The sequence below is a fragment of the Phyllobates terribilis genome, unplaced genomic scaffold (assembly GCF_046119375.1).
Source record: "Phyllobates terribilis strain yellow unplaced genomic scaffold, ASM4611937v1 Scaffold_1__5_contigs__length_1240528914, whole genome shotgun sequence".
NCBI lineage: Eukaryota > Metazoa > Chordata > Amphibia > Anura > Dendrobatidae > Phyllobates > Phyllobates terribilis.
Window position 1 is genome coordinate 1,123,735,123 of NW_027362761.1, and position 25,125 is coordinate 1,123,760,247.

At 43.7% G+C, this 25,125-nt stretch overlaps 1 protein-coding gene across 7 annotated transcripts in view; it reads left to right on the forward strand.

Annotated features, from left to right (window-relative positions):
• KCNIP4 (potassium voltage-gated channel interacting protein 4) overlaps positions 1-25,125 on the forward strand; it is a 929,844-nt gene that overhangs the window by 703,905 nt on the left and 200,814 nt on the right. The window lies entirely within an intron of this gene.

Genomic DNA, 25,125 nt, shown 5'->3' on the forward strand with positions numbered 1-25,125 from the left:
TCAGCTCTGCTACATCGAGATGACTGGCTGGACCGCAGCAGAACGCTGCCATCCAGTCTGTCATCCCGCAGACACTGAGAAGCGCAGGCATGCTTGCGCTCCTCACTGTCTCGCTGTGACGGCATCCAGATGAGCCGAGGTCATGTCCAATGAACTCGGCTCACCTCATGCACGTCACTGACAGCGTGGGAAAATTCTCACGCTGAAGTGCTGAGTGCAGGAGAATTCTCCCACGCTGTCAGTGATGTGCATGAGGTGAGCTCATGTCCAATGAACTCAGCTCACCTCCTGCACGTCACTGACAGCGTGGGAAAATTCTCCTGCAATCAGCGCTTCAGCGTGAGAATTTTCCCACGCTGTCAGTGACGTGCATGAGGTGAGCCGAGTTCATTGGACATGAACTCGGCTCATCTGGATGTCGTCACAGAGAGACGCTGAGCAGCGCAAGCAAGCCTGCGCTTCTCAGTGTCTGCGGGATGACAGGCTGGATGGCAGCGTTCTGCTGCGGTCCAGCCTGTCATCTCGATGTAGCAGAGCTGAAGCTGTCGTGGGAACCATGGAAAGGTAAGGATGAGGTTGCTTTATTATTTTTCTTTTATTGCAGGAGATCATTGGCTTCAGCTGGAATGGGTGTGATGGTAAGTATGGTTTAATTTAGAACAATAAAGGATTGTGTCTTTATTTCAATTAAAGGACTTTATTCTGGGTGTTTGTGTTTTTTTTAACTTTGACTATGGGGTTAGTAATGGGGGTGTCTTATAGACGCCTCTCCATTACTAACCTGGGCTTGATGTCAGCTGGCATTATAAGCTGACATCAACCCCAACCCTATTACCCCCTGCCACCGCACCAGGGCAGCGTGGAAGAGCGAGGCTAAGTGCCAGAATTGGCGCATCCTATGAATGCGCCATTTCTGGGGCGGCTGACGGCTGGTGTTTCTAGCCTGGGAGGGGGCCAATATTCATGGCTCCCTTCCTGGGCTATTAATATCAGCCCCCAGCTGTCTGCCTAGCCTTTGCTAGCTATTAAATTAGGGGGGACCCCACGTCAATTTTTTGGGGGGGTCCCCCATTTTAATAGCTAGTAAAGGCTATGTATTCAGCTGGGGGCTGATATTAGTAGCCTGGGAAGCTCCGTGGGTATTACCCCCTTCCCAGGCTTCAAACATCTGCCCCAGCCGTCTGCTTAACCTCCGCTAGAGCCTAAAATTAAGGGGAACCCCACGCCAATTTTTTTAATAATAAATCCTTTATTTTAATACTAAATGACAAGTACAGTAACCAACACTATCACTGTACTTCATATATATGTGACTGACATGTTTCTATCTATCTAATCTATGTGTGATGCTCTATCTTTCTGTTCTAAATTGTCGGGTACCGCTGCTGAATTGCCGGCCGGCTTTTTTAAAGAGACAGTGCATGAAAACACTATTATTTTTTTAAATAAATCCTTTACACTAAATGACAAGTACAGTAAGCAACACTATCACTGTACTTATTATATATGTGACTGACATGTTTCTATCTATCTAATCTATGTGTGAAGCTCTATTCTTTCTGTTCTAAATTGTCGGGTACAGATGCTGAATTGCCGGCCGGCTTTTTTAAAGAGACGGTGCATGAAAACACTAATATTTTTTTTAATAAATCCTTTACACTAAATGACAAGTGCAGTAACCAACACTGTCACTGTGCTTCTTATATGTGTGACTGACATGTTTCTATCTATCTAATCTATGTGTGATGCTCTATTCCTTCTTGTCTAAATTGTCGGGTACCGGTGTATGCCGCTGCTGAATTTGCCGGCCGGCTTTTTTAAAGAGAGTGTCTTCTGAGCAGTTTGTCAGCTTTTGGACACCTTTGCAGGTGTTTTCTATGTGTTTCTATGTGTTTTTGTTTGCCTGCCATTGGTTTTAACGGTGTTCGACGGTGTTCTAAGGTGTTCGACGAACAGTTCGACGAACAGTTCCTCGAACATCCCGGTGTTCGACGAACCGAACCGAACCCGAACACTACGGGGGTGGCTCAACACTACTCATCAGTTTGGGGTGCACGGACCTCTACTGTAGAGTGTTCAGCCTCACGAGTCGGTGTTTCAATTCAGTGACAGTAAGCAGAGGAGGATGTGTGGGCTGGATCTCATGTATACATAAGGCCTACATTAGCATTTCTGTCCTGCATCTGGTGGGGGCATCTGTGTCTATGTTCCTCTCTGCAGGGGGCATCCCTGGTGCACAGCCCTGCGGACAGGCTAGAGACTGGACTTCTGGGACACTCTTCATTCTTTGAGCTAAAAGAAAATATTTAAAGGGCGGGGTGTGAATACTTCTGCCCATCCAGGGGGCTGATCCCAGGAGAGGGAGAACAATAAGAAACATGTTTAGCGAGGTAGTTGGTGCAATGACATCGAGGGGAGAGGATCTTTTGCTGGGTTCCTGGTGCCCAGGTATGGATGGCCTATGGAGATTGGAAATCGGTTGCCGGCTGGAGCTGGTTTCACGTGCTATGGCCGTGGGATCTGTCGTCTAGATTTGAGGAACTATCCTAGGGACTGATGTTGCTGCCAGGAGTGGAATACATATGCTACGGTTGTGATATCTGTTATCTGGAAGAACATAGGCTGTGACTGCAGACTATACCGGTGGGAAAGACCAAAACCTGTGGGCCAACCAAAAGTTGGGAGACAGTGGATATCACCTGGTATGGGGGCAATGGAACTACTGATCTCGGGATGGGATTTTGTGGACTGGGGACATTGTATTGTGACCATCTACCCAGAATTGATGTAAGATCATGGACATAAGGAATAAAAAATAGTTGTGTCGTTAACCTGCCTAGGTGATTCTTACAATCCACAACATCAGATCTTCACACTGCTATTACCTAATCTTTTAAGAATAAAAATGTATAAGTCATTAATTTTTATTTTTTACTTTTTTATGTAACATTTGCATTCCTTGCCGGTATCCCTAAGCCAAGAGCTAACCCAAGCAAAATACTACCCCTAACTCGAGCACTAAGCTTAATCCAATCCTTAGCATTACAACTAAGCCTAGTCCTAAGCCTAACCCTAAACCAATCACTAACACTAACCCTAGTTTGGGTTAGATAAACTGTAAAAATATAAAAGCCGACTTTTGTAATGAATGATGACAGCATTGCATCATTTGCACTCCACTTGATCCAATACTGTGTTACTTCATTAAGTGTTAACATTTTGTCATGTCCATCGCTGCTTATTCAGATCGCAGCAGTAGAGATAAATTTATAAGAAGCTGCACAGCCAGTGCAAGTTAAGTCTTATGAGCAGCAGGCTCCAGTGACAAACAGTACAGTTTCCTTAGCAGCACAGAAGTTCACAGTCTTCCCAGTAGTACAGGACAGCACAGTTCTAATGCAAAGGCACATTAATGAACACGGCATTCTTTACAGCACAGTGAGATGGAGGAGGGGGAGGGTTTGCTGAGGGAGATGATCCCTGTGACACCATTTCTTACAGTCCTTATCTTTCTGCTTGACAATACTCTGCACTGCTAGTTCAGGAACTCTACCTGACCTGTGCTTAGCTTCACTCCTGACTTGAATCCTTTTCACTTGCAGGGTCGCTTCTCTGAGATGCAGAACACACACACACCACCTTTCTCTTCTGCTCCAGCCATACAGTAAACAACTTCCCCACAATCCCCCTAGGACTCTGCTATAAACTCCCCTTCTCCTATGACTGTGTTAACCCCTCTAGTTGCTGGATGCTTCTGGAGCACAACACTTCCTGTCTCATGTGCTTGTGTTACTGCTAATAGTTACTGAAAGCTTTTAAAGCAACAGCACTACTACTGCATGTCACACTGAGGTAAAATACTGACCAAATACTCAAATGTGCACATGGCCTAACAGTCTTAAGGCTTCCATCCATGAAGTCTGTCAGTTTCTGTTAACGATCAACTTTTTGGGCAGCACCAACCACAGCCCCCAGACACTGTTCAGAGAGGTGACTGTTTTCTTTCACTGTTTGGGCTCATTCAGATGTCAGTGATTTTTCATCAGTGTTTGAATACCAAAACCAGGATAGGCAGATATAGAGAAAAACTATAATTAAAAGATTTATACCTGTACTGTGTTTTGCAGACAATCCTGATTTTGGTATACAAATACTAATGAAAAATCATGAGCCCTAAATCAATGAGCCCTAAATCTCCATTTTAAGAAGGGCACATAAGTTATCAATAAGGTTTAGGTCAGGTGAGGAAGGTGCAATGTCTTAACTCTTTCATCTTTAAGGCCTTTTGTGGCAGCTGAGCAGTGGAGATTTCGATGCTGCGATGGAGCATTGACCTGCATTAAAATCATGGTTTTTCTTGAAAGCACCACTACAGCATTTTGTTTTTTGTTACTACTGGAGTGGTGTCACTAATGTAAGTTCCCTGACCCTAGTCTTATACTTACCAGCCGCCGTCTTCTTCTGTTAATGGTGCCGCTCCGGATGTCTTCTGAAGTTTGTGACCTGCCGGACATCATCAATGTTTGCTAGGCAATACAGAAGTCACTACTTAATGTAAGTCATGAGAGCCAAAATGAGAATCTCAAACTACAATGAAAGATTCAGTCAGTCAGAAGCTTCGATCACAAGACGGCGGATCTGGACCGGAACGGCAAATGGAAGAGCTGAAGACGCAGCTGGTAAGAATATTACTGGGGGCATGTAACATAGATTCAAAATACCGCTCCAGCACTGAAATTAAAAAAAAAATACTAGAACGTTGCTTGGAAGATGAAGAATTTTTCCTTTACCAATGTTTGAAGAAATTGTCTTCTAAAATCTGGTAGTAGGTTTGTGAGTTGATTTTAAATACCAGCCACAGCAGTATCCCACCTCCACCTCGCTGGCGTCTGATCTGAGTCAAAGTGGAGATTTGTGCCTGTTACTAATCCAGCCATGGGCCCATCCATCTGGTCCATCAAGAGTCAGTCTTATCTCATCAGTCCATAAAACCTTTGAAAAATCAGTATTCATTTTCTTCAAGATATTTCTTGGCCCAGTCTTGATGTTTCCATTTCTGTGTCTTGCTCAGTGGTGGTCGGGGTTTCAACCTTCCTTACCTCGGCTATGTCTCTGAGCACTGAACACCTTGTACTTCTGGGCCTCCAGGGAGGTTGCAGTTCAGGAATATGACAGCACTGGAGGATAATGGCTTCCTGGTCGCTTCACTTTTGATTCTTCTCCGATCTTTGGCAGTAAATGTGCGTCTTCTTATCTCAATAAATTTTTTGTGACCCTGTTGACCATTTGCAACAAAACTTTTGATGGTTCTGTGATTGTGCCCCGATATCTTAGCAATTTCTAGAGTGCTCCATCCCTCTGTAAGACGTGTAGCAATTTGTGACTTTTCAAAGTCAGTTAAATCTCTTTTTTGGCCCATTTTGCCAGAGGAAAGCAATCTGCCTAATAATTGTGCACATGTTGATAACGGACATGGTATCCTTAGGCCTCACCCTCCTCATTACACAAATGCACATCATCTGCTTCATCCAAAAAGATTCACGTTTACACAGCGAGGAGTTGGAATATCTGCATAAAAATGATGATATGGTCAAAATACTGACTGCCTAATAATTCTGAACATTATATATTAACTGTCATTAACTTGAGTTGGGATTAGTTGCAATACCTGGCACTGTGTCTGGAAAAATACACCCTTTTCTAATCCTGTATATAACCTTTACAAAGATTATGCATCCCACTACATTGATATACTATGGGATTTTTATCTAATTGGTATCTTAACCTCCTCACAGTTATATGAAAACTGGAAAAAAAATTCTAAAAATGTAGATTTTGTAAAAGCAGTTGCCACATTACTCGGGTATCAAGTACATTTCAACTTTTAGCATTTAGGATTCATAACATTTTTTGCCCTTCTGTTCTTTTCTTTTTTATGGCATTTACAATGTGCTATGAATGTTATGTTAATTCTACAGGTTTATATACTTCTTCAGTTTTTTTCTAAATTACACAAAAATAAACTTTTCACAAAATAATTTGTTTTGTTTCACTGCATTCCAAAAGCCATCGCATTTTTATTCTTATACGCACATGCAGTAGCTGTAAGATGGCTTGTTTTTTGGTAGATGACTTGTAGTTTTTATTGGTACCATCCATATATTTTCATTTTTTATTTATTTTTTTACAGCACTTACCAAGTGAGATTTATAACAAGGTAATTTTATAGTGTTGTTTTTTATTATTTTATTCAATTTTTTTCATTTTTTACATTTTGCTAAACACTTAACTTTATGTTATTATACACATTTTTAAACTTTTTTTTACACCTTCAGTGTTATACTTTTATGCAAAGAATTATTTATTGCCTTTGGAAAAACCTGTACCTGGCTGACATGGCATACAATCAGTACCCCACAGTCACTTCACAGGGGCTCTGGTGGGCTTACAAAGATGACCCCCTCCTTCAGTAAATCCACTTCAGGAGCTATAGTCCACCTTCACCATGGCATAAAATTGTGCTCAAGTGAATGAGTAAGGCCACATGCACACATTGAGTCTTTGGTGAGGTTTTTTAACTCAGTATTTGTAAGTCAAAACCAGGAGTGGAACAGTCGGAGGAAAAGTATAATAGGAACACGTCACCACTTCTGTATTTATCACCCACTCCTGGTTTTGGCTTACAAATACTGAGGTAAAAAACTCCTCAAATACTCAGTATGTGAACATGGCCTAATGGTCTTTTTCTCTTGTCTGAGTACTACTTAGTACTAGTGATGGGCGAACCCGCCACTGTTCGGGTTCGGCTAATATAGCCGAACACCGAACAGTTTTTTAAAGGTTCGGGCTTGGGTACCAGAACAGTACCCGAACCCCGAACCCAATCACGGACCCAATTCATTTGAATGGGGTACTTGAATTCACCTGGTTTCTGTGCTGTCATTTGCGTAAGAGCGCAGGAAACACCGGCTCTGATCGGCGGTAATGACATGTGTCAGCATGATGCCATAGCTGTGACAGTGACCCGCGAGTCATAGGCACCGGCTGATGGTACTACTACCACCATCAGCCGGCGCCTCCTGCCATTGGAAACAGTGAGCACAGGCACCGCTGGATGGGAGCAGTAGTCTCCCATCCGCCTGCGCCTGTGCTCTGCTGATTGTTAAAAAAAAGTTTAAAATTAATAAAAAATATTAAAATAAAAATAAACCACATTAGACTCACCTACACCTTGTCCCGATGTTTGCCGGTCCTGCAAAAAATAAAAAATAAAAAAAACACCATATACACATCTTACACCTAATCCCCGAAGCCCACGATCACCTGTAATAAAAGTAAAATAATAAACCAACCTTATCCTTACCTTTCCGACGTCCAAATAACGAGTGTCCCACAAAGATCCCAAGAACAGAGCGGCCACATTGTATGGTAGGTGTATTACAAAATTTTTGAATATAGTATGAATGGATTTTATGTGATTAGAAACGCATAGCTTCTATGTATTCTACTGTAATCTATGAGTTTCGTAGACCTATTATATTGAAGCCCGGGATGGGGGACATTACTACATAATGGGGGAGTGGGGACAACTTGTATGTCCTTATAGGATTTAGAATGCTACAAGGATCCATACATCTGACCAACATGTGGGGGCGGATGGGGCAGGGGGGTTTGTTTGGTTTATAGCAGGGCAGGGCCCAGGTCCAAATTATCCCCTGGGACCCAGACTTTAGTTATGCCACTGTACTGAAGACAGACATACTGAAATAGAATAGGGAGGAGCTGTTTCTCAAAGAAATCAGCCATGTTTATTCTACTTTTAACTGAAATATCTTCTTAAAAATGCTATTTATCCAGAATGATGGTTTCGTTTAAACATTTTGACATTCACATAGCTCAACCCTACTATCATAACATATTTGTTTCACGATATTGAAGAATTTAGGCAGCAGCAAACCTTTCTGAGACGAAACCACACAAAAATAAATAATCGCTTCATATATTATTTGTCTTTGGCTGCTCATTATTCATGCTAACAAAGGTGCGCTGTTTCTGGGCTTAGTTTCGATATGATGGAGTACATAATTATCAGGAGAGGCAGAAGAATCAACTCCACTAATAGTATTTACTTTTCTAATGACAGAGTTGCTATGGCCTGAATTTATCAACGTCTTCCTTCCGTTTATTGCTGTTACTCGGCTGCCGGCTGACGGTAATATTGCCATCTTTGTTTTGGAGAGATTTAAATATTTCATTACTTTACTTTTTATATTGTAATTTGTTACATTTTGGAGTCGCAGAAGTTGAAAGTAAAAGAATTGTTTTTCGTTGAAGGAAAATACTTTGCAAACCTGCTGAAAAACATTGGGTGCCCGGCCAATATATATGTTGCATGCAGAGTATTATTAAAATAGGTTATGAATACTGCATGAAACAGGAGATCAAAAACCTAATATATATAACATACATATATTTTATTATGTATAAGATGTGCAGATACTTATATCCCAATCCATACATATGTTCTCTTTTCAGCATCATTTTAAAATGTATTTAATTAATTTATGTGAAAATGTAATTACCTTTCTTATTGTAAATACATTACATAACGAAACTTGTAGTGATCCTGAGTTACAACCTGTATAAAAAAAACGGAGCTGCATTCATAATTCTGCTGGTTGTCATTGGAAACTTTCGACAAGTTTAGTGACAGACACACCCCTGACTGCTCACTGAATGTAGTGGGACAGTAGTTTCTTAATCAGATTACTCTACTGCATCAGCTGAACAAATCTACCACCAAAACAAATTGTACATTTACATGTTTTGTTCCTAAGAAATCCATTTTTTCTTAACATGTAAATGTGCTGTTAAGATTAGAGATGAGTAGGAATGAACGGAACCGTGGAAGTCCAGTTGGGGTACCAGAACTGTACCCAAACTTGAACCAGAGCTCGAACCCCATTGAAAACAATGCAGACCCGAACTTTGGATCTGGGAAAAAATCTCTCCCTCTTTCTCTATCTCTCGCTCTCTCTCTCTAAGTGTCTGGTATGAACCCTGAACTTTTCTCTAGAGATCTCCAGAGATGAGCGAACCCGAACTGTAAAGAGTGAAAGAACTCTGCTTCCTTTGGCAGCCCCCTAGCCCTTACAACAACCATTTTGCAGCACCAAAGTTCAAGTCCCCATTAACTGTTCAAGTTCAAGGTCGGGTAGAGTTCTGGTACTCGAAACCTAACTTTGTACTAAAGCTCAGTCGGATCTGATGAACCCAAACATCCAAGGGTCTGCTCATCCCTAATTAAGGTCTATGGGCTGGACATAGACCTTCCCGAGAATCTGCCTCCAGAGCTTATTTCAAAGTAAATGGGGAGTAACCAGTGTGAGACAGGTAATGACTGGCAATCTGCTCTCCTGATCTACATGTCTCACACTGGTAACTCCCCCTTTTATTTAAAATAATCTCTGGAGGCAGATTCTCAGGGAGATCTATATCCGGCCCATAGATCTTAACAGCTCATTTACATATTATGACAAATGTAGATTTCTCTGAAATAAGACATCAGATCGCAAATATGAAGTTATCATTTTATTCAGCTTTCTATGACCTACATACCCATATAGACGGCTTAGGAGGGTTGTTCCTACAGACGGATTCCTTTTAAGCTTAGAAGTTTTCAGATTAGTTTATAGACACTATTGTCTAAATGGAAGCTGTATCTCATGATCAGTGTAAGATAAGTAATGCATTGTAATTTCAAAGTATTTCAGCTTTTGATATAGAATATGTATGATGCTTGTGATGGACTATCTGCACTACTGGTTTAACCATTTACTTGCTTCATTTAGATGTTCCTTCTTAGAAGGTAACTTGTCAGAAGATTATATAGTTTATTTATCAATTTATTTTATTTGCTTATATAGTGGCATTCATTTCCATGGCGCTTCACAGACATCATGACATAGTTGGGATCGGGACCTTCATCGACAGCTAGAACAGACAGATGTTCTGCTGAGTAATGTCCCTTTGGTCCTGATAATCACCTCTACATGAAGTGTCACATACAGGTTCTACATTATCAATATGCTTTCTAAATACATTTGCTAACGAGCAATGTAGAAGCTCATTGCTTCGCACCCGGATCCCTCTTATCAATACTGATAATTCTTTATGACAATCAAAAGTTTTAGGAAATTACAGTTACCCATGAGAAGGAATGTGCGGCTTTCTCCATACACTTCTATGGGAAGCATTTCTTTTTTTTTCTTTTCAGGAACTCCCATAGAAAAGAATGAGAAAAGAATGCAAGTAGACAAGCATGCACCGCATGAGCTAGAAATGCCATAAATGTCTGATTTGAGTATAGCCCATTAACTATTAATACAGCACCAGCTGCTGCAGGACTATAACTCCCAGCATGTAGTAATTAGCATATATTTAAATTGTGTGTGGAACGTACACAGTATGTGACGCTTAAAGCCTGATGCTCCCATCCTCATTTTCCTACAAATTTTTTCATGTATCTTTTAGGTTTCCTCTATGCTAAGAACAATAGAAAGTACAACATTAAGGAGAGGTTACTGAGCCTCTTGCCCTGCTTGGCTGTCAAAAAGACATCACCAGAAATTGAAAGCAAGTTTCTCATTTCTATGTATTCAGTGGAGCTTATTGCTAAAGATTAAGCAGTCTTATTTAAATTGTTGTATGGCGCACACAATGTACTAACCTCAACTGGAACAGAAACTTTATGAATATTTTATTTCTCAATGTATCTACCTTCCTGCTAAAGACTCTCCTAGAAGGCCCCAAGGAGAGCTGTGTTTGTCTGAAATTTGGTAAAAATATACAACACATTAAGAAATCATTTCCTAAGAATCTCCAGTTTACATTCCAGTCATTTAGTTAGTATGCTGTCACTTATTTTTTTTTTTTTTCTAATAAGCTGAATTTCTAATATTTTAGAAACCTGTTTGGTCCCATTGGGGAATTCTGCATAACTGGTATTTTACTGAGATTTGGTTGGGACAGAAGCACACAACAATACCACAAGAGAAATGAGATGGTGAGAGTGATAGTAGCGCTCACCTGGGGGGTTGTGTAAGGACACAACACCTATGAGAGCTGGCTGTGTGCCCACTATGCGTTTTTTAAGCGTTTCCGCAGTGGCAATTCCGCCGCAGAAACGCTTAAAAAATGCTTGGTAGAAGGTCTGCCATGTTCCCCAATGATAATCCGCATGTGCTGTGCGCATGCTGCGGAAATTTCCGCTGCAGATTATCATTGCGGAAAAATCCGCAGCACTACCAATTATTTTGCGTAATCGCTGGAATTTCTGCCGCCATTGACTTGCATTGAATCGCTTAATATCCGCATGACTACATGTGCACATGTGGATATTAGGCGATTCAATGTGCAGATGGTACCCGGGTTTGGAGAAGAGGAGACTCTCCTCCAGACCCGGGTACCATAGCACCTGTAAAAAAAAAAGAATTAAAATAAGAAATATACATTATACTCACCTTCTGATGGCCCCCGGTCTTCATAGCGATGCGTCCTGGCTCCCCGGCAGCTCGCGATGGTCTATAAGGACCTGCCATGACGTCATTTAGTCATGTGACAGGTCACGTGACTGCTGACGTCATGGAAGGTCCTTTTAGACCACCGTGAGCCGCCCAGCACACCGGACGCACCGGAGGAGACCGGGGGCCATCGGGAGGTGAGTATAATATTTATATTTTATTTTTTACCATTCTTTTACTATAACTTGGTCACACTATATAAATCCATGCCGGTTGCATGGATTTATATAGTGTGACCAAGTTGTCAAGCACTTTTCCAAGTAATGCTAAAATCGCTTGGAAAATCGCTTGACAACCCGCATGTGAAAAACGCTTCACTTACCCTTGTCCCTGGCAGGAAAAACGCATGTAAAATCCGCATGCGTTTTTTCTGCCAGGGAGATGCAGAAACTCTCAGGAAAAATCCGGAGCATTTCTGCATCGTGGGCACATAGCCTTAGAATCTGCATCTGCAGCCCTGTGACTGGTGGAGAAACTCTTCCCGATAGCAATTCACTTTAGTGGAGATATCATGGTACCTGAGCTGCACTTGTGCGAATAAAGAAGCCTTGATGGCATACAGTTAAGATTTTTACTCCCATCAACTCTTTTCAGTGCTGGACTGGCACTTTTTCAAGGTAAAAAAAACAAATGTGACATTTATTTATTTCCTTGAAAAAGGCGCTAGTCTAGCGTCAAAACGCGTTGGTGGGAATATAAGCCTTAATTGTATTAAATCGAGGTTTCTTAATTCCTGCAAGCACAGCTCAGGTACCGGAAATGGTATTTTACTAATTGTTTGGTATTTTGTAGAAATTGTTTTCATCCTAATTTGCATATTATGGTTCCATGGTGCCAGTAAATAAGTCTCCTTACACCAGCTGAAATGCTAAAGTGAGAACCAGCACATCCTAAGAGCTGCATTACTAGCATTCATTGATTTTAAAGAGAATTGTGTCATGATTTACTTTGGGGATCACTGCAGAGAAATGAAATACCTTATTTTTCGGACTATAAGACGCACCGAGCCATAAGACGCACCTAAGTTTTAGAGGAGGAAAAAAGAAAAAAATAGATTTAAGCTGCTGACACTGTTATATGGGTAATGTCCCCCAATTATGTTAATATCCTCCATCCTAGTATAAATGGCCCCCTCCTTCCTGTAATACGTGGCCCTCATCCCCATCCTGATATGCATGGCACCCCAATCCACCATCCTAGTATGCATGGCACCCCAATCCCCCATCCTGGTATATTTGGCCCCCCTCATCCCTCTTCCTGGTATGTATTGCACCCTTCATCCTGGTATGTATGGCCCCCCTCACCCCCATTCTGGTATGTATGGCACCTTCATTCCTCTTCCTGGTATGTATGGCATCCTTCATCCCTGTATGTATGGCCCCCCGATCCCTCTTCCTGGCATGTATGGCACCCTTCATCCCTGTATGTATGGCCCTCCCTCATCCTGGTATGCTTGGCACCCTTTATCCCTGTCTGTATGCCCCCCCCTCATCCTGATATGCTTGGCACTCTATATCCCTGAATGTATGCCCCCCCGCATATCCTGGTATGCTTGGCCCCCGTGATCCCTGTCACGCTGCACACTAAAAAATAAACAATCATACTCACCTCCTCTCTCCTCCAGCGCTGCGTCCTGCTCTGCTGCCGACAAGGTTCTCACTGTGTGAGCCACACATGGCGTCCCTGCTATGCACCCTCACACAGTGATCTGCTGTGCTGGAACAGTCACTGCTCCCCACGCCGGGACTGCGTGCGTGGGGAGCAGTGACCATTCATTCTCCCTAGTAGCGCGCACACTGTAGACGCAGTGCGGCTCCTGCTGCCGCTCTGCGGTCAAGTGTGCCGACTATTAAAGTCCATGAATATTCATGAAAATTTTGCAGGAAATTTTGGAGAAAAAAATCCAAAAAATACGGTACTTTTCTCCAGGTATCCTCCAGGATTCCATGAAGATCATGCAAGGTCTTAGCAGCAGGTCAACTTTCGATGAACTCATAGCTGGCTGAAAATGCTTCAGTGACTCTTGTTTTGTAAGTTTTTTTGGGGGGGGCAGGAATTGACCTCAGCATTAAAATAAAATGTACAAAGAAATATATAGTCTAACAAGTTAGTCCAAGTTGTGGGGCCACTTGTGATCCTCTGGTTGATCAAGGTTCTAACACAAAAACAAAGTAGAACAAGGATGTTCATAAAAGATTGACCTCACTGCCAGATCACTTGGTTCTGGAAATCATCATTTTTGGAGGCAATTTACTAATAACTAATTAGTCCTTAATGATGATGTATCCTGTGTACAGCAGGAGTGCGGACCTTCAGACATTTCCTTGTTTATACAGTATATCTCCAGTCCATGTGTATCAATTATTGGACATCTATAACAGAATTGCGGACTTTTTCAACATTTTAATAAAAGCAGGTATTTTTTATCAGAACTTTTTCAAAATGGTAACTCATTAAGGATAGGTCACTGGAATCTTTATCCACCAAGAAACATGTTTTCTGGGAAAAAATAAAGTAAAGTAGTACTATGAAATATTGCAGATGTATTTGTATCACGTCTGTCAAGTTTCTCTTACATTATTTACAATAACTCTGAAAATTACTGCAGAACTGCAAAACTCATTCTAGAACAAGCAACAACCTTCACATAGAACAAAAGGTGTTTTAGGTCGTTCATCGTGATGACACAAGACACAAATTAATGAGCTTCAGGTTCAGAATGGATGACTTTATTGCTGTTACAAAAAGTTACATAAACATCACCTGGTTGATCAAACAGCACGTAATACAATAAGATCCGTCCCAGTACAATATGTGCAGAATCGGACCACTACAGCGTGAGAGGAACTGTTAATACCTAAAATACTACTGCAGAATTCAGACTCAATATGTTCTATAAGTTTATGCAAATGCTTAAAGGGTTTTACAGGACTAATTTTCATTCCCAGAAAAAGTATCACTGTTATCCATGGACTGAGTCTGGTATAGCATCTCAGACATATATATTTGAATTCACCAGAACTGCATTACCAGACAAGGCCCCTGGAATCAAGTGCCATTTTTGGGAAAAAAAAGAAGAAGCAGATCTCTAAATCTCATTTACTATATATCAATTTAAAGGGTATCCATCACCAGATTTCACAATGCAGACTGCATACTTTGTTAAAAGATCTCTTTGACTTTGCTTGAAAATTCCATGTCAGAATGGTTATATAGTCCTTATATTAAAATAAGCATTTTATCAGTCCAGCTAAAGAGAGAGAGTTCATAAATCCAAGCGTGTTCAGTCTCCGACCACCCAGCCTGAGAGATGCAGCTTGTACTGAGTGGTGTGAGATCTCAGCAGCAGCAGGGAGCAGGAACACTGAGGAGCTCCTCAGCAGAGATTGAATTTGAACTTTCATTAATAAAAATACAACCATTTTGACATGGGTTATCAAAGTAAGTACACCATTCACATCAAGTTTTAGAGATCTATTAAACAATGTATACGGCTTTTATTGTGAAATCGGGTAATAAATCTGCTTTAAAGGGAACCAGTCATCTAAAAATACGCTATCAACCTGCTCATATAGGCTTAATCTGCAGGTTAATAGTGTTCTGAAGTTGCCTGGTGCCTCCACTGAGAGTCCCGCTGCCAGGAGGAAATTACCTTTATTCCTTCCAGCAGCCATGGGCTTTCAGTCATAGGGGTGGGCCGGCATGGCTTCAATCAGCTCTCAGTACATATTAAATGGTGGTTGGAACCCCACCCAGGCACTGACTGACAGCCAGCTCAGCTGTCAGTGCTGGGGCATGGTTACAGCCACCAATCCCTATGAACAGAGCAGTGACTGGAAGCCCATGGCTGCCGAGGGGAATAAAGGTAATTTTCTCCTGGTAGCGGGGCTCTCAGTGGAGACCCACCAGACTGCTTCAGAACACTATTAACCTGCAGATTAACCCCATATCTGCATGTCAATAGCGTTTTTTTTACATGACAAGATCCCTATAAGATGAAACTCTGCCTTGGAAACACTTTAAATAAGCTTCACTGTAGTCCTTATCTTGTAAATCTGTGTGGATAATATTATTACAATTACTACTTTTACATATGATAACAACTGTACAGGTTGCAAGTAATTTAAAATTTCAATCACATTGGAACCCAAAACTAAAGATAGACCTCAATGGCACAATTAAGACAAGGCGCTCCATAATTAGACATGGCAAGTGATAGAATGCAACATACTCCAAATTGCACAATATTTCCGAAAAAGAGTTGTACAAACTGTGCTCCACTGGGAACCGCTGATCTGTGGTGGTCACGGTACTGACCTCCACTGTACAAAGTATGATAATCCGTAAGATGCCATAAAGGCAGAGAAGTAGGGGGAGACCCGGGCGGCAATGCAAGATGACTCAAACCCGATCCTCCATGGATCTGACTCGCCCCCAGGGCCGTGGGGTACTCGGCAGCCGGGCCTTATGGCTGCTTTTGGGGGAGTTCACGGTGGCAGGCCCGGTCCCTGACCCAGGGCGGTCAGTGCAAAAAGGGGATATTTATAGGGGATTTGTCGTGACGCCACCTGTGGTGTCTGCTGAGGATCACCAGCGCTGCGACAGTCCTCTGAGGCAGGTGTTAGGGCAGCTTGAGATGGAACGGCTCCCCACAGGTGGAGCAGGCCTCAGGGCAGTGTAGATAAATGGAGGTGCGCTGGGCGTTGTAGTGCAGGGAGGGTAATGGCACCGGCAAAAGAAAGGAGCGGAGGCAGCTTAGTGCAGTCATCCAAGATTTACTCACAGTTCTTAGACAGTGCACAGGTGCACTGTACTGGTGCAAGCCTCCCACATCACACTGCATTCACCGGGCGGGGGTTCAGTCCTTCCTCAGGCAGTTCGGGTGTACCTGGCGGAACCCCATTTTCTTTTGTACCTCTCTAGACCGACTTCACGCTGGGTCTTACTCCCTCCTGCCCTGCGTTTCCCACTGTGAATCCTGTTCGGGTGCTGCGAGGTCCCCCCTGTCTGTTGGAGTTGCACAAACCTGCTTGACCTTACTTGGATTGAAGCGGGGGTTTGGCTTCTGGCTATAGAAGTCAGAAGCCTCCGGTTTTTCCAGCCGAGGCCTGAATCTGCAAGACTGGGCCAGGGGCCGGTCCCCTTCTTGCGGCCTAGATCCTCCTGACACTTGGCAGGTTCGGGGTGTACGGGTGCCACCTGCACTCACCTTACTCCCCTAGGATCCCTTCAGTAGAATGGAGCCTAATCCCTGCTCCTCTCCTGGGCCTCAGTCCTGGGCCCTTGTAGTGGAGCAGAGCTCCTACAGAGACTCTGCTCCCAGTCTGCTCCTCTGAACCACACTCCTCATCTCCCTTTACTGTTAAGATGTCTACCTTTTATATATCTGCTGTATGAGTGCTCCCATAAACTACTTCCTCCACCCACACCCACTACTGGTTCCCCCTAACTTTGGGTTCCCCCCACCCCAGCCAGGGTCAGAGCTCAGCAGAAAACTACATTGCGTCTTGCCCCTCCTGCTGACCTGGAGTAGTGTACTGTTGGATGCAGGTGTTGGGGTTCCGGGCAGCACTCCCTCCTTACCTGAGAGAAGGGAGACTCCACACCTCTGGGTGAGGTGCAGTACCTCTGTGGCGACCGAACCCTCAGGGGCGCCACAGATCAATCCACTCATCTCTGCCCAGGATTATCTGGCAATGCCAATGACTGCGGGTGTCCTGAGCAGAATGCTGGATCTCTTATCGGTGACTTATAATCTTTAATCAATAAATGAAGTGCGCATTACTGGTCGCTCACAAGCTTTGTTACGTGCTAGCTGGCAGAATACAGAATCTATGTACTCCAGGGCAATGGTGCAGAACTCTGAAATTTACATTGCTCTGTAGAATTTTTATTACAAGCCTATCCAGTCTCTAATTGGCTCTGATGCAAATCAAAAATGCTAAGCGTGTATCCATTTTTAGAGAATGTGTATATTAAAACAGTTATTTCCCCAGAAAGAGAATCACTCTTGTCAAGTAGCTGCATCTGTCCTGAGTTTGTAATGGGAGGCAGGGTGGTAGTCAATGGTGAAGGATACTAGGTTTTCTTCACCCCGGCCCGCTACATAACTTGCTTGTGACGCGCCCCCTGGGCCGTGGGGCACCCGGTGCCGGGCCGGTAGATGCTGGGGGTTGTAGTCACTGTGGCGGTGACCCGGACCGTGACCCAGGGCGGTCAATCCAAGGGTAATTTATGTATAGGTTTATAATGTCCAACTAAGCCACCTGTGGAGTGCAGCTAATGAGGCTGCTGCTGCGGAACAGTCCTCTGAAGCTGATAGTTTGGCAGCAAGGGTGGTATAACTGCCCACAGGAAGAGTGTAGCTTCAGGGCAGTGTGTGTGGATGATGGTGGTTATTGTGCAGGAAGTCAATAATAAACACGGAGTCAGTGTGATGCAGTCCCAGGGTCTTTACTGATGACACTTTAGACAGGCCTGGACTGGAGTACTGGCTAGTGATGAGAGTCCGGTCAGCCTGGAAGCGAGCATAGAGTCCTCCTTGCCATGTGGATTTGTAGGCCTGCTGTTCTTACTATACTCTTTGGCTTCCCTGCTTGTAGCTGCATTGTAGCCCACGACCCTGAGTGTAACGTGCGGTGCTCACCAATATGGCTGGTAGCGTGGGCCTTGTGGATGCTTCGCTCCTCGTGGCGGTGCTGGTCCCTCTGTGCAGTGATTAAGACCGTTGTCTGAAACACGTTTGCATCATTTTTTAATGGTTTTAATTATCAAGATGAAGTTGCAATTTCCTTTCTTTATTTTTGCACAATAAAATAAGGCTTTTAATAAAAGATTCTGATATTGGATCAGTGTTTTTTGCTTCTGCCTACCACTCTCCGCATTACAAGTCTCCGTGCATGGGTCTTATTATGGGTGAGCTGAATTTTTTTCACCTTTATGATTATATACATGTCATCCACTTTGCTGGAACTGTAATACGCTGTATTATGGTTTATTTTTGCATAAAAATATACAGCAGAATTTTGCCTAAATGAGTGCATCTCATATTCAGATGCAGCAGCTGATTGTATGTGAGGTGAGGATAGGGGGGCAGCTATCATAGAAGTGATCATATGCTGCATATTCTTTCCTGGGGAGGGTGAGGAAAGTACAGTACGGCAACTGGAAAACTCCTTTAACGCTGCAACCTCTGCTGCTTCACTGCAACTCACACTGTCACATCACCCAGTAAGGATTTAGGGCACTTTTACACTGTGATATTTTGCATCAGTATTTGTTAATAGACGCCAGGAGTGGATCCAAAACACAGAAGAAGTGAAAGTGACTTAGTTATTATTTTTTTCTGTGTTTGTTCCCCTTTAGTTTTTAGCTTATAAATACTGATGTAAATTACTGTCCAAAATACTTACTGTGTGAATGAGGTGAGGAAGCTGCTTTTAATACTGTTGTAATATTATTCCAAGTATGAGCGCTCACTTGCAGGTGCTGTGCTGTAATGCTTATCTTCTCTGCTCCATCATACTCCCCAGACCAGGGGCCACCGCTTGGGCAAAACTGTGGCCTGCAGATGTCCAGACGCATATGACTCAGTGATATGTGATGGACCCCGACTCCCAAACAAAATGAATCAGACAGAAGCACACAAAATAAATACACAAAGCATTTAAATTAGGTGTCAAACGTTCTCAACTTTATTTAAATTTACATGACACCAAAAATAGCACAACCCCCGACTCACAAAGAATCACCCTCCAACACTCAGGAGAGGAAAAACCCCTGTGGAGGAAACCTCTAGGGAACCATGGCTGGAGGGCTGCCCTTCCCTTGGACTTAAAGAGTTAGTGCCGATATAATACAGAGTTTTAGAATTTGTACATTTTACCAGATTTACAGAGAATGACATAAATATAAACTGTGATAAACTGGATGTGGGAGAGATCCGGCTGCGATATCTGTCACCACATTGATTGCTAGAACAAATTTGGTTGATCTGATTGCCCAGGTGGATGTATCATTTCTCCCTTACAGATCCAGGTCCAAGTCTCAAGAAGTTGGACACTTGGTTACAGTTTGTCATGGATAACCCCTAATAGGATGAATATCCCCTCCCAATTTATCACCCATTGAAGTCATAGATCCGTCCATCAACTCCCAAAAGAGAGCTGCTCTATGTAGAGGGTATCAGAAGGGGATCCTGGTCTGGGGATCCCCCTCTGTTATCTTCCCATTCCCTGGGGGTGTCTAAAGCAGATGACCCCTTTCCCTGGTAGAACCTCCAAATTACACCAAGGTCAGCACATTACGTGGGGTGGTCAAGCTCAAGGTCCTCAGGCGCATCAGTAATGGCGCTGATCGTGGCAGCGCGGCATTCTTTTATGGAAGCTTCTTTATGACACTTGTTTATGACCTCATAACAGTTGTCATGGTTACTACAGGGGCTATTACTGATGCAGAACCCAAGTATTAACCCTTTCATCATTAGTAATTTGCTTTCATTATAGAGGCAAATAACTGCACTTATTACCAAGCAGGCACCGTATCATTATGGCTTCCTTTAGGCCCAATAAGAAATACAGATTAAATGTTCAAGTTTTTCAGGAATGCTTTGCACTTTTTAGATCCAGAGATTGGGCTTATAACTAGCACTTTACAAAGAAAAAAATTAAGATGAAATTACTTGTAAAATAATATTACAGGGAAATGAATTTCAAGCGTTTTCTTAATGTACAATCTACATAGTTACATAGTTATATAGGCTGAAAAAAGACCTAGGGCCATAAAGTTCAAACTATCTCTTACATTTTCTATTGCTAGATTATTTCTAACTCACAATGTTGTGTTTTGTTAAAGTATTCAGCCTTTTTTAAATGCTGTTATAGTGTCACCCATCACTACCTCTTGTGGTCGGCATTCCACAGTCTGACTGCTCTGACTGTAAAGAACCCTTTCCTGTTTAGGTGCCAGAATTAGTCCTCAGAAGCACGTAACCATGAAATATGCAGTGATTATACACTACCCGTTATAAAAGTGTCTAATGTGCTACTTACTACCATATTTTAGCTAAGATACAAGACATACTTGTAAGGAGGTATGAAAAAGGTAATGAGGGATGACCTATAAATATACTGAGGAACTCTAGAGAACATAAAATATAAGCAAAAAAGAAAGGGAAGAATGGCTGCACATCTATTCTTACACATATTGTAACTATTCTTTTAAAAATAGTTACAGCCGTTAAAGGGTTTTTTCACCTCAAAGGAAACGTTCAGCGAGCAGAGCAGGTTACAGAATAGCTGAGTGCGCAGTGGATACAATGTCAGAATTCGGCTCTGCTCGTCGGTCAGTCGTCTCTGCAGGAATGTGGTTTGCGCTAAATTGTGTTCGTGTTCTGATGAGATTTTAATCTGCTTTACTCAGCAGAACATTGAGATAAGTTGCATGATAAAGTGGGAAAAAGCCGTTATAATGGCTGCAGTCGGCCGGTGTAAATGCACTTTCTCCTGTGTAAGGTAATTGTTGGTCATTATCTAGTAAAGATAACAGCCCGTAGTCTGCAATGGTTACTGGTAATGATACGGCGTGGGGATGTGCTCACGATAACTGTTTGCTGCAGACATTTCTGCACCAAAAAACGTGTCTCTTGGCAGGAAAATCACCTTGATATTGCTGCGTTTTTTAAGAGATTTTTTTCCCGGTATTTTAGAATGGGAGAAAAATACTGAAAGAATAGACGCTGCTGACATGACACTGCTTCACATCTGCAAGGAGAAAACAATCTGCTTTTCCATCAGATTTCAGACATCTCATTCACTTTTCTGGTTCTATCAAACATGGATTTTTTTGGGATCATATTACAAATATGTCTGTCCCTCCAGTTGAAAGAAATTAACCTTTTCATGGAGGGAAATTTCTATTCTATATTATGTCAATTCAGTTTTGTCTGTCGATGATAAAGTGCCGTTTGCAGCAATTTTTTTTTAAATGTGTCATATATATATAACCAAATCAGCCATAACTAGTGTTGAGCATTCCGATACTGAAATATCGGGTATCGACCGATATTCGCGGTATCGAAGTTCCGATACTGAGTTCCGATACTTTTAGAATATCGAATACCGGAATCGGAAGTTCCCATAATGCCTGCGCTCTGCAGTGTCTCTGAAGGATGACAAGCTGGATGGCAGCGCTCAGCTTACTGTACTTGTCATTTAGTGTTAAAGGATTTATTAAAAAAAATAATAGTGTTTTCATGCACCGTCTCTTTAAAAAAGCCGGCCGCCAATTCAGCATCGGTACCCGACAATTTAGAATAGAAAGAATAGAGCATCACACATAGATTAGATAGATAGAAACATGTCAGTCACATATATAAGAAGTAGAGTGATAGTGTTGATTTCTGTACTTGTCATTTAGTGTTAAAATAAAGAATTTATTTAAAAAAAAATTGGCGTGGGGTTCCCCGTAATTTTAGTCTCTAGTGGAGGTTAAGCAGACGGCTGGGGCAGATGTTTGAAGCCTGGGAAGGGGGTAATACCCACGGAGCTTCCCAGGCTACTAATATCAGCCCCCAGCTGAATACCTAGCCTTTACTAGCTATTAAAATGGGGGACCCCCAAAAACATGACGTGGGGTCCCCCCTATTTTAATAGCTAGCAAAGGCTAGGCAGACAGCTGGGGGCTGATATTAATAGCCCAGGAAGGGTGCCATGAATATTGGCCCCCTCCCAGGCTAGAAACACCAGCCGTCAGCCGCCCCAGAAATGGCGCATCCATAGGATGCGCCAATTCTGGCACTTAGCCTCGCTCTTCCGACTGCCCTGTAGCAGTGGCAGTGGGGTAATAGGGCTGGGGTTGATGTCAGCTTATAATGCCAGCTGACATCAAGCCCAGGTTAGTAATGGAGAGGCGTCTATAAGACACCCCCATTACTAACCCCATAGTCAAAGTTAAAAAAAAAAACACAAACACCCAGAATAAAGTCCTTTAATTGAAATAAACACACAATTCTTTATTGTTCTAAATTAAACCATACTTACCATCACGCCCATTCCAGCTGAAGCCAATGTCTTCTGCAATAAAAGTAAAATAATAAAGCAACCTCATCTTTACCTTTCCATGGTTTCCAGGACAGCTTCAGCTCTGCTACATTGACATGACAGGCTGGATCGCAGCCGAAAGCTGCCATCCAGCTTGCATGCCGCAGACACTGAGAAGAGCAGGCATGCTTGCGCTCTGCAGTGTCTGGCTGTTACGGCATCCAGATGAGCCGAGGTCATGTCCAATGAACTCAGCTCACCTCATGCACGTCACTGACAGCGTGGGAAAATTCTCCTGCGCTCAGCGCTTCAGCAGGAGAATTCTCCCACGCTGGGATGGCATTGTGATGACAGGCTGGATCGCAGCTGAGCGCTGCCATCCAGCATGCCATCCTTCATAGACACTGCAGAGAGCAGGCATGCTTGTGACGCGCCCCTGGGCCTGTGTCGCGCTGCGCTGCGCATGCGGGAGCTTACCCGGAGCCGGATCTGTGGAGGGTTGTAGTCTCGTGGCGGTGACCCGGTCCGTGCCCAGGGAGTCAAGCTAGACGGCAGTCCATTAGTAGTAAATGGTTGATGACTACGCCACCCGTTGAGTGCAGCCAGGGGGCTGCTGCTGCAGGGCAGACCGCTGAGGCCGATGGTGGGATTGTGCAGCGTGATAGTATAACCCCCAACGGGAGGGGTATGGCCTCAGGGCAGCCGACGTGGATGATGGGGGTAGCAGGAACCACTCAGAGACGGTACGGTGTAGTTCAGGGTCTTTACTGGTAACAACAAAAGACCCTCCCGGAGTACTTGCTAGCGGATGGGGCCTGGTCAGTCCTTGAGCAGATGGGATCTCCCCTGGCCAGGCGTAGTTGTAGGCCTCCCAAACTGACTGTACTCTTCTGGCTACCTTGCTAGGAGCTGATGTAAGTAGCCCACGTCCCTGAGTGTACCGTGTGGTGCTCACCCGTATGGCCGGTGACTCGGGGCCTTCTAATGGCTTCCGCTCCACGATGGCGGTGCTGGTCCCACGCGTGTGACCGTGCCTTCGGGCTTCTGGGCCAGAGGACCTGAAATCCCCTGCCTGACGGATTCTGCTGCTGGGCAGGAATTAGTCCCCACAGCCTCGGACTCCGGGTCCGGTAAAAAGTCTTCTTAGTCAGGGCGAACTCTGCAGCTGCCAGCCCCTGACTCCTTGTAACTGCTGTTTCTTCCTATGCTGTCTCTACTTCTTCTCTTCTTCTACTCACTCACCCTGCCTCAGCCCCAGGTTTATATAGGGGAAGTTCTTCCCCTCCCAAGACTGGGCAGGAGGTGTGGCATGCACAGGATCCCTGACTAAAGGACCTCCCACCTGCTCTCAGACATAACATTACGTTACTGTGGCAACCAGACCCCTGGGGTGTCACATTCCCCCCTAGTAAAATTTAGTACTCCGGGACTAAACACATTTAGAAAACATAACAAGGCAAAACATTAATAATACAATAAGAAAACACATAAAGATGGTTACGGCGTGTCCGCAACCGGGTGCAGTCTCTGAAGAAAGCAAGGTGTCCATTTCACCAACACAGGGAGACGTAACCAGGTAGGGGTCTGTTCTACCCCGAGTCCTTGACAGTCTTTAGTCCATCCTGGGTTACGCTCCAACTATATACAAGGATTCCCGGTAAATCCACCAAGGATTCCTAAAAACAACTAGAAATACAAAATTACACACAAGCAACTATAGACAGGTAAACATTATAAAATAGCTTAAACATTTAGATCCTCCAACGTGCGGGTAACTGGCCTCTAGTGGCCCTAGTGGACCTACGGAGCTGACTGTCTGGCCCTGAACTACAGGGTGTAGGAGCTGTCAAGGGTAAACTGGGCAGCTGTCTACCGGCTCTTTGTCTCACTAGGGGTACGGCAGGCTCACTATAAGCAGAGGGTTGATTCTCCTGTCCTACTTGTGTGGAGTCTTCTGCCTCCTGGACCGGCTGTTCTTCCAGCTCTACCCGTTGCTCCGTAGGTTCTTGGGATGATGGTTGGAGGAAGGTGAGTACGGGTACCACAACTGCACCATTGACTTGAGTCCAAGACCGAGGGAAGTCCCCGAGCACGGTACTAACCATATCTTCCCTTTCTCCCACGGGTCGATGGTCTTCTTGTTCCTCTTCAGGGTTCCTCAGTTGTTCGGGACACTTCTTCAGGTGGTCCCGGGATACAATGGCTGTGGTTTCCCCTCCGTCTTTACTGATGGTACAGACCTTCGGGTTCTCGTGGCTTGAGGGCAGTACGGTGTACGGGTCCTTCTCCCACTGGTCATCCAACTTGTGGAGCCGTCTTTTCCTCTTCAAGACCTGCTCTCCGGGTACCAGGGGAACAGCGGGAGCATACTGGTTGTAAGTCTTCTCTTGTCTTTCCCTAGCCTGACAGAGACTTCGCTCCACGCTCTCCTGTACTCTCCGGTACTGCTGCTGCCTCTCTGTGTCCCAGTCTGTTTCTGGTGAAGTGTCCTCAGGTGTCAGGAC